We start from the raw sequence: 14,537 nt of genomic DNA, 5'->3' as shown, positions 1-14,537 counted from the left end.
CAAAGTAATCTTTGATTGCTTGAACTAGCCTTAGGATTAAATATATCTTTCGGTCAGTGAGCGATTCAGTAGAAAAGTCATAATTAATTAAGTTCATGCATGTTATTGAGGTCCTTAAAAGTCTAAGATCGTAAATGTCTAATCCGTTAAAATTTGAGAACTCAAAGTAAGGTGTCAAAGAAAGTGTCCACGCAGTAAGTTTACTAAGATTTGTATCTTTACTAATTACACAATTAGGGACCAAGAAAGATCATTTGAACATTGCAATGAACAATTGGGAGTAGAGGCTTATTGTGACGAACGATCGTGATGCAACAAATGATCAAGGAAGTTCACGAAAAGACAATGCAGTTAGAAGGACAATGCGGAGCATTACGTGATGGGACCATAATTCTTTCTCGTCAAAAAGTCTGAACGCAAGGATGTATTTATAGTGTATAAACCTTCCTTATCCTTGTTACAACTTACATCCATAAATTTTGTGTATTAAGTTTTGCATCTTATACTTGTAATTACTTATGTAAATTAGTTTTGTTAGTTTAGAATTTTTGCTAAGTAGGGAGCGCGATTTGTCTCTCGAAGTTTTTAGACTAATTAGAGTTTTTAATGATAAAGCCACCTCTCGAGAAGGTGTGATTAAGCCTAGGGTTTTCTTCAGAATGATTAGGGTTTTGGAGAATGTCAAACATCTTATCTCTTTTAAAATTCAAATTTTAAAAGTCATTATTACACCACCCTTAAGAAACTAACTGTCGTGTCAGATGTCACTTCGCATTTAAAATGCACGACCTAACCACGTTGTAACCTACCCTTTAACCATTGTTAACCATACCTATATAAACTCGTTCTAAACCCTTAATCCAAACCTTTAGCTGAACAATCAGAACCTTCAAGTTTATAACCCTTCTGATCATCCCTTCTAATGAGAACTTGTAAGTTTTCCTTCCTCAAATTGTACCTTATGTTCATTTCTTTGTCAACTCTTATCAATCATGTCTGGAGAGCAATCCCTTACCAAAGCCCTCAAGAAATATTAAGCCACCTTTGCCAAAGCAAGCTTGTCCAATCAAGCAATTAAGCATTCTCCAACTGGCAGTCCTGTGTCGAAGGAAAAAGGAGAAATACAACTTCAATAGAGTGAAGTTTCAACTGCAAGAAGATAAGTTGAGAGACCTACTTGACATCGTCTCTAGGGAGCCATCAAGAAAAAAAGAGGAGAAGAAAGAACAAGAAAAGTGAGAAAGATTAGAAAAAGAGAAAGCTAAGAAAGAGATGGTTGAGAAAGAACTGAAAGAAAAAGAAGAAAGGGAGAAGAACGAAAGAAAGGAGAGAGATAAGAGAGAGAGAAACTAGAAAAGAAGAAGGAAGATGAGACGAAGAAGAAAGAAGAAGAAAAGAAGAAGAAAAGAAAAAAAGGAAGAAGATGAGAAGAAAAAGAAAGAAGAAAAGGCGAGAAGGCAAGGCGGTGTGGTCAGAGAACGACGTTCGAGAGGTTAGCGAAGAAAATCCAAGAAAAGACTGAGAAGGTGAAGTCTGGGTTGTTGAAAATAAAAGTAAAAGAGCAAGGCGTTAAGACCTTAGCGGACGAAAAGAAAGAAACAAAGAAGAAGGGGCGGAAAGAGCTCCTTAGCCAGGTGGAAAATGTAGCCCAACCTGTAGAGAAGTGCAAAGGCTAAGAGTTGACGTTTGATGAACATTGCGAGGAGTTTGAGAAGGATACTGAAAATTTAAGTCTTTTGAAGGAAGAAGCGTTAAGGCCTAAGAAAAAAAGAAAGGTTCGAATGAAGAAGAAGGCCTTGAAAGCACAGTTTGAAACGAGGTGAGCTGAGAAAGGGAAAAGAAAGCCTCAAGCAGATGAAAGGGAAAAGGGTGAGGAAAATGAATCAGAAGGACCACACTTTTCTTCCCAAGTTAGAAAGCAATTCATGATAGAGAATGGGCTCTATCTATACCAAGGAACAATGCCAGAGTTCCTCACAGCACCCATCCAAGCATTTAGATGAAAGAGATTTTTCCAACGGGTATATCAGTGAAGAAGAATGCCATGCCATGGTGAAAGGGTAGAAAGTAGATTTTAGCCAAATGCAATCAATGAACTCTTTGGGTTAGAGGCAAATGAAATAGGACATGCAATTTTCAAAAACCCACAAGAGCGAGATTTAGAAGACACGTTAAAGAGAGTCGCCTGGTCTGAGACAAAATGGGACATAACGCCAACAGGAAAGTATTCGCTCTTCCCACATAACCTAAACACAAAAGCCAGCATCTAATTGGTATTCGTGAAGAAGAAGATCATGCCTACTTGCACAATTTTAGTTGGAGTTGATGTGACTTAACATAAAGATAGCTTTTGGCACTGACGTGCTTATGAGATTAGATTTTTCGCCTAAATCTGTCTATATAAAGGACTCAATCACTATTAAGTAAATTATCGAGGTCTAAATGGACCTAAGAGCCTGAATGGGCTGAACCCTAGAGAGTGATGGAAAGGAGTAGCCTTTCCATCATTTGTACAATTTTTCTTCATCTTCCTTAATCGGTCTAAAAAGTGAAAGCTTGAGGTTTGAGTGAAGAAGATCCCATTTTCCCACTTCACCTAAGTCGTAATGTCATTCCTATTCTTTCAATTCATTGAATTTATTTGTAATGTATTCGTTCATATTGTACAATGGTTGAAGGACTTCATTCTTTAATACATTGAATATTTATACCAGTTTCAATCCTCCATCTCTTTACAGTTCATCTATCTTTGTGTTATGTGTAGTTTAAGATTTATGATAAGTTCTTGATAAGAAGGTTAGCTTATATTTCTTATCGCGTTAGCTGAGCTATTTTCATTACTTTACCAGTGTATGTCGCCAACTATTCGAGAGGGAAAGTATCAATTAGGAGATGGCTCACACGCACAAGGAGGAGTTTGGAGACAAACTCTATTTTGGCGAGATAACTTCCATCATTTGTATCCCAAAGGAGAACAAGTGTGGGTATTAGGCGTCGAGAGCTTGTCACCCTTAAACGCGAAGCGCCATAAGTCTTATAAGTGAAGCGTTTTAGATATAACTTGCTTAGCGCGGCTTGGTCATTTGTATCCCGAGAGATGAGCAAGTGTGGTGTTTAAAGACACCGAGAGATGCTTGCTTTAATCACTAGCACGTTAACTAAGTTATATCACATCAAGGATGTTTGATTGCTTAATCGCTTTGTAATGCATAGATCTTCATTCAACCCCTTCTTTTACACAAGTTAGTTCACAACTCCGTCTCACATCCATCTTGATTTTCCTTTACTGATTCTCTAATGTAGATAAGTATATATAGTTTAAACTTATACTTTCTTGCATTGTATAGTTTATTCTTTTATACTTCCTAAATGCCTAGTGAATCCTAGAACTAAGCTTTGATATCAATTCCCTGTGTTCAACTCTAGATCATCCAGCTAGACCAATTTTTTCGCTTACACTTGGGCAAACAATAGAAAAACTTGTTCACAACAAGGACTAGGAAGAAAGACATTGGAAACGTTTTGCATTCAATGATCACGTCTGAATGCATAATCAAGAGCAGGGACGGATTTATTAAGAAGCCAGCGGGGGCACGTGCCCCCCTCACATTATCGATTTTTGTATTTTAATATTAAGTTTGAAGTGTCAGACTATAATATATATTAAACAATACATATTTTTTTAAAAAAAAAATTGGTTTTGGTGTAGTGGTTGTGCCTTTATTTTGTAACCTATAAGTTAGAGGTTCGAATTCTACGAATTGCAATCATTTTTATTAATTAATTTTTATTGCACAAAATATATTTTATTCCAAACATCATTAATTTTCTTTTCCTAAATATCAAATATTTTTCTAAAGTTCAATAACTTTATTTCCCAAATATCAAAATTTTTCCTAAATTGTCACAAAATATATTTTATTCCAAACATCATTAATTTTTTCTCTAAATAGCAAATATCTTTCCAATTCTCAATAATTTTATTTCTCCAAATGTCAATATTAATAAGAGGAAACAAAACTTGACAAAGATAAAACCATAGCTTATTTTCTAGCCACCGTCATTTGTTATCTAACAAATATTTAGAAAAAAAATACAACAAAGTCAGTGATCTAAACTTTCACTCTCTCAACAATATTCCATGAAAAATGTATTATTCTTTCTTTTTTTTTTCTTTTCTTTTTTTGATGTAATTTTTAAATTCACCTTTACATTACTTATATATATATATATATATATATATATATTTTAATTTTAGAATTAAAAGCTAGAAGATAATTTTTTTTGTTCATTGTTAGAATATACGTACCATATCAATTCGTCAGTAAGTTTAAATTCTTATTACTATTTTTAGTTTTAATACTTTTTCAATCTATGTGATAAATCATAATACTTATATTGTTTAATACTAATTTTGTAAAGTTAACATATTAACATGGAGAGATATTTTAAAAGAAAAACAATTGTAGAAACTATAGAGTCATCATTCTAAAAAAAGATACATATTCCTGATTCTGATAGTTTTTATAAAGAAATCAATTTAGGAGAACTACCTGCAGATCCTTGTCTAAGAACTAGAATTTACGAATATTATTATAAAATTCAAGATCAAGTTCGTAGAGCATATCTACAAAAAGGTCCTTGTCAACCTCAAAATCATACTTTTCCATTCAAGAAGTTTGGGGAAAAGTCATGACGATTTAATCCAACTTGGTTTAAAGAATCTCCCAATTGGTTAGAATATAGTATTTCCAAGGATGCGGCATTTTGTTTATGTTGCTATTTGTTCAAACCAGAAGTAAGTGAAGAATCAGGAGGGGAATGCTTTGTTAGTGAAGGATTTTCCAATTGGAAGAAAAAAGAGAGATTGGAAACTCATGTTGGTGGTCCTAATAATGCACACAATCAAGCTTGGGGAAAATGTGAGGCTCTTTTAAAATAAAGGCAACATATTAAGACTTTTTTAAATAGGATGCCTGACCAAGTACGAGCTGAGTATTGAACTCCATTAGGCGCATCAATTGATTGTACTCGATTTTTATTACGGCAAGGTTTTGCATTTCGTGGACATGATAAGACTGATGATTCAAAGAGTCAAGGTAACTTTCTTGAACTATTGCGATGGTTGTGAAACCATAACAAGGATATTGAAGCCGCGACTTTCAAAAATGCTCCAAATAATTTGAAATTGATTGTACCAGATATTCAAAAAAAAGATATAGGAAACTGCATTACAACATAAATTGTTAATATAGTTATAAGTGATGTGAGTGACAAACAATTTTCTATTCATGTCAATAATATAAGTGCCCTATCACTTAAGGAAGTTATTGATGGTTTTTTCTCTCAACATGGGTTAAGTATTGCTAATTTGGGAGGACAAGGATATGATGGAGCAAGTAATATGCAAGGTGAGTTCCATGGCTTGAAAGCACTTATTTTGACACTACTACAAAACTGGATTTATTTGACACTTTTTACCTGTCAAGTATTTCACTACAAGAAAACGGGGGTTTCGCGACACCAAAGAAAACATCGGCACAAAGAACATCGAGAATAAGTGTATTCCCGACGCTATGACCACTGCGCCGGGAGAGGCATCGGGAATACCTTTTTCCCGACGCATCAAACACGCTTCGGCCAAACGGCATCGGGAATAGGCCAAATTAAATTAAAAATACACCTTATTCCCGATGCCATGCAAAGTGCATCGGGAACGGCATCGAGAATAAGGGGTTTTCCCGATACACCATAGTGCGTCAGGAAAACCTTTTAATGAGTGTCGAGAATACAATTATTCCCGACACCTTTTGGGGGATTTTCCGACGTCGCGCGACTGCGTCGAGAAATCCCCTTTATAAACGATTCAGTTCTATATTTCACATAACTGAAACCGAAAGGGAAAGGGAGAAGAGAGAACCGCCGAGGCTTCGTCGTCCATAGCTCGTCGCCTTTCATTCTGTCGTCGTTGTCTTCCCTCGTGGTCGTCCCTCGTCGTTCTGCCACCGTCTGTCACCTTAGGTATGTTTAAATATAAAATTTTCTTAGTTTAAATTTATGTTTTAGGGATTTTTTAGGAAAATTGTTTTTGGATTTTCTTTTGAAATAGTTTTTTGTTTGTTAAATGTATTTTTGTATAGAATATGTGTAATTTGTGGTTGAATTTAAATTTGAATGGTTTAGGGTTTAGGATTTATAGTTAAATTGAAAATTGAATTGTGGGGGGGGGGGGGGGGGGGGTTTATAATTAAATTGAAATTTGAACGGGGGATTACTAGCTAAATTGAAATTTTTGCAGGAGGTTATGGTTGAATTCAAATTTGAATGGGGGGTTATGGTTGCATTCAAATTTGAAGGGGGTTTATGTTTTGAATTGAAAATGTAATATGTGTGTGAAGATTTGTTTTGGCTATCCTGCAATTATGGTAGCCTTTTTGTTTTGAATTTGTTTCTATTTGGGATGGTTATCCTGCAATTATGATAGTCTTTTTTGTTTTGAATTTTCTTCTGTTTATGATGGTTTCAAGGGGTGGTAGTAGGATAGCTTGAAGTATTTTGTTGTTAATAATTAGGATGTGTTGGCTATCTTACAGTTATGGTAGCCTCTGTAATTTGGAGGGATTTGTAGGATGCGAAGATAGCTTGAAGAATTTTTTTTGTTAATAATTAGTTTGTGTTGGCTATCCTGTAGTTATGGTAGCCTTTGTAGTTTGGAGGGATTTGTAGAATGCGAAGATTTTGAAGTATTTTGTTGTTAATAATTAGGTTGTGTTGGCTATCCTGCACTTATGGTAGCCTCTGTAGTTTGGAGGGGTTAGAAGGATGCGAAGTGAAGTATTTTGTTGTTAATAATTAGGTTGTGTTGGCTATCCTGCAGTTATGGTAGTCTCTATAGTTTGGAGGGGTTTGTAGGATGCGAAGATTTTGAAGTATTTTGTTGTTAATAATTAGGTTGTATTGGCTATCCTGCAATTATGGTAACCTCTATAGTTTGAAGTTAGTTATTGAAAAATAGTGAATATTCAAGGGAGTAAGTTATGGATGTGAGAGAGTGAGAGAGATATGTTTCTAATCAAACCTATTTATGTTTTAGGGTCTTAAATGATGGATAAGGGTTGGATGAAACTTAGAAATAAGTTCTCCCTTGAGTATAGACATAGAGTGACCCAATTTTTAGAATTTGCCAAGTTTCACGTTGATGCCTACGGACAATTAAGGTGTCCATGCAAAAGATGTTTGAATTTAAATTGGAGCTCATTAGAGGGTGTCAAACGACATCTACTAACTATTGGAATATCCCCCTACTACACAGAATGGGTTTATCATGGAGAATTAAGCTCTAGATGTACAAAAAACTTTGAGGAATGAACTAGTACTAATCCTTTTGAAGAAGGAATTAGTAGTAGGCAATTTAATGAAGAAGGTGATATGCTTCGTATGCTAAATGATTTACAAGCCCCTATTGAACATGAAGAGGAAACAGAGGAACTTCGTTTAGAAGATGAAATGCCGATGAATGTTGGGGTAGATATAGATGAAGATAGAACAAATAATATATTTTATGACTTATTGAATGAAGAACGTAATGAGTTGTACCCCTGTTGTTCTGAATTTTCGTCGTTGAATTTTTTGGTTAAGTTGATGCATGTGAAAGTTCTAAATGGTTGGAGTAACAAGTCATTCGACATGTTGTTAGAACTCTTAAGAACAGCGTTTCCAATGTGTAGTACTACTATCCCTAGTTCATTTTATGAAGTAAAACGAAAACTTTGTGACTTGGGCTTGGGATACAAGACTATTCAAGCGTGAAAGTATGACTGTGTATTGTATTGGAAAGAGTTTGCTGATTTGCAACATTGTCTTACATGTGGCGAGGTTAAGTACAAGGTTAATCATAATAGAGGGAAAAAATTCTGCATAAGGTATTGTGCCACTTTCCTTGGGTACCTAGATTACAGCGCTTGTTTGTATCGCAGGAAGGGTCTGCTGACATGAGATAGCATAGAGATAAACGTGTTGAAACAGATGATGTCTTGAGACATCCAGCTGATGCAGAGGGGTGGAAGCATTTTGATTCTGAATTTCCTGATTTTGCTTTTGATCCACGAAACGTACGTTTGGGCTTGGCTTCAGATGGGTTTAACCTATTTGTTCAAATGAGTACCTCGTACAATATGTGGCCTGTTGTGTTACTTTCTTACAATTTGCCACCATGGAAATGCATGAAAGAGACAAATTTCTTTATGTCACTGCTCATACCCGATCCTAAATCTCCTGGTAGGGAAATTGGTGTGTATCTCCAACCATTGATTGAGGAATTGAAAGAGTTATGGACTTTTGGGGTGCGTACGTATGACTCTCTTACAAGTCAGTTCTTTCCGCTATACGCAGTCTTGTTGTGGACGATTAATGACTTCTCGCCGTATGGTGACCTATCAGGGTGGAGTACGAAGGGGTGTCAGGCATGTCCAATATGCATGGGTGATAGATCGTCCTTCGGGATACGAGGTAGAATATCTTTCATGGGACATAGATGCTATCTTCCAGAGAACCACGTGTGGCGTAGAAGTAGGCTACACGATGAAAAGGTAGAGCGTAAGGCTCCTCCACTGGTGATAAATGGCCATGAAATATTAGAACAACTAGATCAGTTGGATTTCCAGTTATGAGTAAACATTCCTCAATATAGGATAAGAAAAGAAAGAGAGCTCTTAATTGGACGAAGAAAAGTATTTTTTTCGATCTTCCTTACTAGTCGAGACTACTGTTACGTCACAAACTTGATGTAATGCACATTAAGAAGAATGTTTGTGACAATTTGGTTGATACATTACTGAACATCGAAGGGAAAACGAAGGATACCACAAATGCTTGGTTTGACCCACAAGATCTGAAGATAATAAAGGATTTACATCTTGTAGAAGTGGGTAACCGATTGGTGAAGTCACATATAAGCCACATGCGAGCTACACGTTGATTAGGACATTGACTAGGACGATTGATTGTGTGGAGTTGTTCCGGAAAACACACGTTCGAGTTGGGACATTCGTGTCGCAGGCCGTCAAGGATGCGCATGTAAGTTATGCCCTTATTAATTATCCTCTTTCATTATATTATTTTGCGCATTACCTAACATAGTTTTTAAATTTATTGCAAAATCAAATGCTGAAACTCCAATCTCAGCCTACCCCAGAGGAAAGTCAGCCACTCTCTGAGGATGAGATATGCGATCAGGTGTTGGGTAGACGACCAGGCTACTCAAAAGGCCTTGGTTAGGGACCCAAGTCGAAGGCCCGCAGGACGGCGAGTGTGAGCAGTTTGTCGACATCTTGTTCACAGTCCACACAAAAAGAGATTGAATTACAAGCTAAACTTAATGAAGCTTTGGAATGGATTGAAGTGCAAGATAGAAATCACCAAGCGTTAGCTTCACAAGTAGAAACAATGAAAAAGATGATAGAAGAATTAACTCGTTCACAATAGGGACCACCATGTGATCCCTAGCTCTGCGGTACGTATATATGTCTCCATTATTCTTAAGTTTTTGCAATGATAGTATACAGTGAACATATGGATATATATACTACACTTAGTTACTTTTTTATCATTTTAGGAACGAAGATGTAGAATGATGCGTACGCATTTCGTTGATAGACTTTTTGTTATGTTTGCGTTTTCTTGTATTATAAGAACTACGTTTATTTTGTGAACTTATTCGTATTGTTAGTTTTAAATCTTTTTTTTTTTAATTTTTGTTTGTATATTTCTTAATTTATATTCAATTTGTTTTAATTTAATCAAAAACGTCGGGAAAAATATTTGAGCAATTCGATCGTCATTGTGAATGTTTGAGCAAAATATTTTAGGGCAACAGAAATAGAAATTAAATATTAAAATATATATATATATATATAAAAGAATTCCTGACGCAATGAGACGTCAGGACTATGATGCATAAGAGACGTCATGGAAGGTTGTCCCGACGTACAAAAGATGTCAGAAAAAAAATGTCGGAAGAGGCATTCCCGACGCCACTGTTGTCGACGCATGTGACGGCGTCGGGAGAGGAATTCCCAACACCGTGTGGATACAGCATCGAGAATGCCTCTCCCGACTCGGTTCTCTCGATGTTTGTCCCGATCCCGTGAAATACATTGGCATATCCTTTCGCAACGTATTTTTCATTTTCGTCGACGTTTTTTAGCGTCGGGAGTACCCCCGTCTCTTGTAGTGTTGGTTTACTTGACGCTTTTCAATGTGTCAAGAATATGGCAGGTTTACTTGACAGTTTTTAAGCGTCAAGTATAATTATACTTGACAGGTAAAAAGTGTCAAGTATATAAGATTTCTTGACAGTTTTTATGCGTCAAGTAATCCGGTGTCGAGAATAAGGAGAGTTTTGTTTTTGGCAGTTTTTACATGTCAAGTATTTTTATTTTCTTAACACGTGTTGCATGTCAATTTTTTTATTTTCAAATGAAAATTATATATTTTAAAATATCCATATAATTTAAACTACATCTGTTTTGAAATCCAACAACAATAAAATACACATTAATTGAACAATTGAAATCAACTCAAACTTACCGCCAAAGAAATTGCACACACATATATATATATATATATCAATGAACCATACATATATAAGTTGTCTTTCACCTATATCCAATATCAACAAAATATCAACAAAACTAGTTCACCTATATCCAATATCAGTAAAATATAAACAAAACTAGTTCACCTATATCCAATATCAACAAAGCTTGTCTATCTAACCCAAAAGAACTTAGTTATCACTATAATCACATTTGGCCACCCAAAAAATCAGCAAGCTCCATTCGCACTTCATCCAACTCGAGTTGGCTGTATGAGATCCTTGTATCAATCTGATATGAAACCCAAAATATTGAATTTAATACAATCATTCCTAGCCAAGGGTTTTATCGAACAACATAACATGTAAGAAAATTACCCAATAACAAAGTAAAGAACACGTAAGAAAATTACCTAATAACAAAGTGAAGAACACGGAGGTCTAAAAAGGAAATGACAATATGGTTGTCATGTTGATGTATTAAGTTTTGTTGAACTAAAGTTGTCTAAAGCAAGAATTTAAACTATAGTGTAGCACCAAAAGTTGAATCACTAAGTTGTCATTAAATAACATAAAGATAGTCTTTTTGGCAAATGAAATATGGCCCTGTGTCATGATTTAGTATCAAAAGTTTAATATCAATTTAATTGACCTATGCATTACACTCTAACAAAAAAAATCAAACTTCAACGTATGTTAGAAGCACTTCTTTAGATCAAACAAAGACAATAAAGCAGTGTCAAAACGAAAACTAGAACACTTGTTGAATTTTTTTTTATGAAATAAGGAAATGTAAAAAATAAGCTACGGAAACAAAGGAAACATGGAACTCACCAAGTGATATAGTCCACAACCTCTGCTAGTTGAAACGGTGGAGCAAAATATTTTGTTTTCCGTGACCATGGCTAGCAAATCATTTTCAGGGTTCCACTTGATAATTTTAACCTTGCATTAGCGAATCATCAAACATTCATAGCAGAAGGAAAAAAAACTCATCACACAATAATATACTAATGTATGTGCAACTCAAAGTAGGAGGCCAACGGTGAAGAGTGAAAATTAAAACCTCAGAGGTAATAGGCTTGTCGAATTGGAGCTAAAATGGAAGCAAACCCTAGGAAAATGGACTACATTACAACTTAGAAAATGACATTAGGAATAAAAAATATACTAAACATTGAAAAGTAAGGCAGGAAAGGATATTATATGACAAGTAATCCAGTTTTTTAATGATCCAACAAAAACTCCATCAACAAACCTATCAGTGCAAACATCATATCTTGATAATATAAAGTGCAAGACCAAGAAAATGCAAAAGCCTCACATCAGGATCTAAAACCAATGCAATACCAAACATTAGGTAAAGGTAGAGATTATTTAATATGGTAATAAGTAGAGGAATATTTTAAATTTGTACTAAAGATCATTAAGTACAAAATCTATTTCAATCAAATCTCTTGCACATTTGAAAATAATAAAATGTCAGCCCCAAACAAGATCAACAAACCCTATGTTTCTACTTTTCCTTTCAGCACTCACACATATCATTTATTTACATCATTTATGATTTTATACATATATCATTATAGCATTTATTAATACATACCAGCTATGAAAGTGACCCTCATTATATCATTTATTAATGTATATCAGCTAAGAAAGTGACCCTTATTATATCATTTATTGATACATATCAGCTAAGAAATTGACCCTCATGCAAAATAAAATATGCATACACTAAGAGAAAAGAGAAAAAGATGTACTAAACACAAGAAAGACAAAGAAAACAGAATAACATTATGAGATTGACATAAACAAAATACGTACACGATAAACATCTATGGCATCAAAGTACTTTCAAATGTTTGAATCCACTCTTGATGATTTCATACACGTGGGATGTCAACAAAAATCACCCGGTAACCCTGTATGATTAAAAATGATATAATTCTGCGATATTTTCTCAAAATAGTTAAATGCACAATTTTAGAAGTAATGACAAAACATCTTGGATTTACAAGCAAAAACTAATTAAAAAACCTAGAGGAGAAAGAAAACCCAGGGAAATGGAAATTTCAAGTAGGGGTGAGCACGAAAGAAGAAGTTCAAGAACCCACATTGACTAGATAATTTGGGGGCAAATGAGAAAATAACAATAGGATGAAATAGTAAACTTATCAAAGACAATAAGTTTAAAAGCTACCAATAATCAAAATTGTATTACTAACGAACATAATCATATATAATAAATACATTAGTGTTTAAATTGTAACACTTTAAAACTTACCAATAATTGTACTTAAACAGGAATTCATACAGATATATAGCATTTGAACAAGGAAAACCAAAATGAAAATGAAACAGATTTGTGTGGTTCTTGTGAATATCATCTCAAATTTGGAAGACTACCAAACTGCAATAATCTGTCAATCTCGTAACATCGAGTTACTTACGTGATTTAAAATCTACAAACAAGGAACCTAACAAGGAAAATATGTAAGCTGCAGCGCTCATCGTCTTACCTAGCTTACGTGTCTTCTTTGTAAGAACATCGAGATACCGAGTACCTCTATCTAGTTTTACATTCGAATATTCATGTAGTTCACTTGCTTCTTGTTTCAACTCCAAGTAATCTTCTTTAGCTAGCTGTTAAATAAACAACAAAGATCTAAACGAGTAAATGAGATGGGCTAGTACAAAGTCTCATATATCACCTGAAATTGGCTCCAAATTGAAAAACAATATACGTGAAAAAACCACATGAATAGGAAAGCTAATGTCTAGAGACCCATATAAGGAATCGAGAATAAATTCAAGATCTTGAGAAAGCCTTGAATCTGCCACATGCTTATGAAATGGGTCCAACGCATAGAAAATTCAAGTTATGTACAGACAACTTGAATACGAAGGGTGGAACTCCTCCTGTGCTTTTGGGTAAAGAAATCATATAAAAAATATCTAACTCCTGTGCTTTTTTTATTGTTAGTGAAGAAATAATAAACCATATTGTTATGTGCAACCATATATAACATCCTGGAGGTCAACATTTTAACCTGCTCATAGTTTAAAGTGTTACATATATTACAGAAGTTTTTTTAACAAAGAAAACAAAGTGTCGAGTTTGTTTTGTTATGACTTGTAAATGTACTTCTACTTTAACTAATCTCATTACGTCTACATTAACGAATACGAGCTTCTCGAAGTATGATTTAGGTTGCAATTAAGAATCAAGAATCCTAGTAGTAGTAAAACAAATGCAGAAATCGCCATCACTGATGATTAAAAGTAAGAAGGAAAGAAAAAGAAGTTGAAGAACATATAGGAAAGAACCTTGACGGCGGCAACAATGGCGTTAGTGAAGAGACCGTTAGTTATCTGCCAAGTTCCAAGTTCGAAGGAGGGGGATGTTAGCGCCAGTATTCAAGGGGGAAAAGGAGATTTGAGAAGCCATTGAGGAGCAATTGAGAACAAGGAAATTTTGTAAAGTGCACGGTGGAACGTTCGTGGTGTGAGATCGTTCGGTGACCAGCCGTCAGGAGGGATCGTTCACGCAGTCATGGAGCATGGCCGAGAAGGGGAGCGTGGGAATCGGAGAAAATGGGCGAAGAGGAAAGGTTTGGGGAGAAAAGATGGGGTTTTCTTTTAGAAATTGGGAACAAAAGAAAATTTGAGGAAAAAAAGGGAAAAGTTTTTCTTTTAAGAATATGGAGAAAATATATATTATTTGAAATTTAAAAAATGTCAAGTAATTAAACTTAATATTGACGCTTTTAATCTGTCAAGTATTTAAAAATGAAAAATAAAAAATTTAATTTTTTTCACTTTTTGTATTCTTGACATTTTTTCATATTACTTGACAGTTTTTATTAAAACTGTCAAGTATTTCAAAGCTGCAAGCGTCAAGTATTGCTGGTTTTCTAGTAGTGTGAAAGAAAATGAATGT

The 14,537-nt window shown here is 34.8% G+C and overlaps 1 long non-coding RNA gene across 2 annotated transcripts; it reads right to left on the bottom strand.

Moving 5' to 3' along the window:
* Positions 1-10,583: 10,583 nt before the first annotated feature.
* LOC103487522 (uncharacterized) lies at positions 10,584-14,266 on the bottom strand. Of its 2 annotated transcripts, none has more exons than XR_537274.3 (4): positions 13,925-14,266; positions 13,117-13,262; positions 11,429-12,519; positions 10,584-10,886 (listed from the first exon to the last, which is right to left on the bottom strand). It is a non-coding gene; the product is annotated as an uncharacterized LOC103487522 (long non-coding RNA). The 2 variants fall into 2 exon arrangements; XR_537273.3 differs by having other exon boundaries at positions 13,117-13,240.
* Between the last annotated feature and the right edge of the window lie 271 nt (positions 14,267-14,537).

This window comes from Cucumis melo, chromosome 7 (genome assembly GCF_025177605.1).
Source record: "Cucumis melo cultivar AY chromosome 7, USDA_Cmelo_AY_1.0, whole genome shotgun sequence".
Taxonomy (NCBI): Eukaryota; Viridiplantae; Streptophyta; class Magnoliopsida; order Cucurbitales; family Cucurbitaceae; genus Cucumis; species Cucumis melo.
This window is presented reverse-complemented; position numbering and strand designations above follow the sequence as displayed.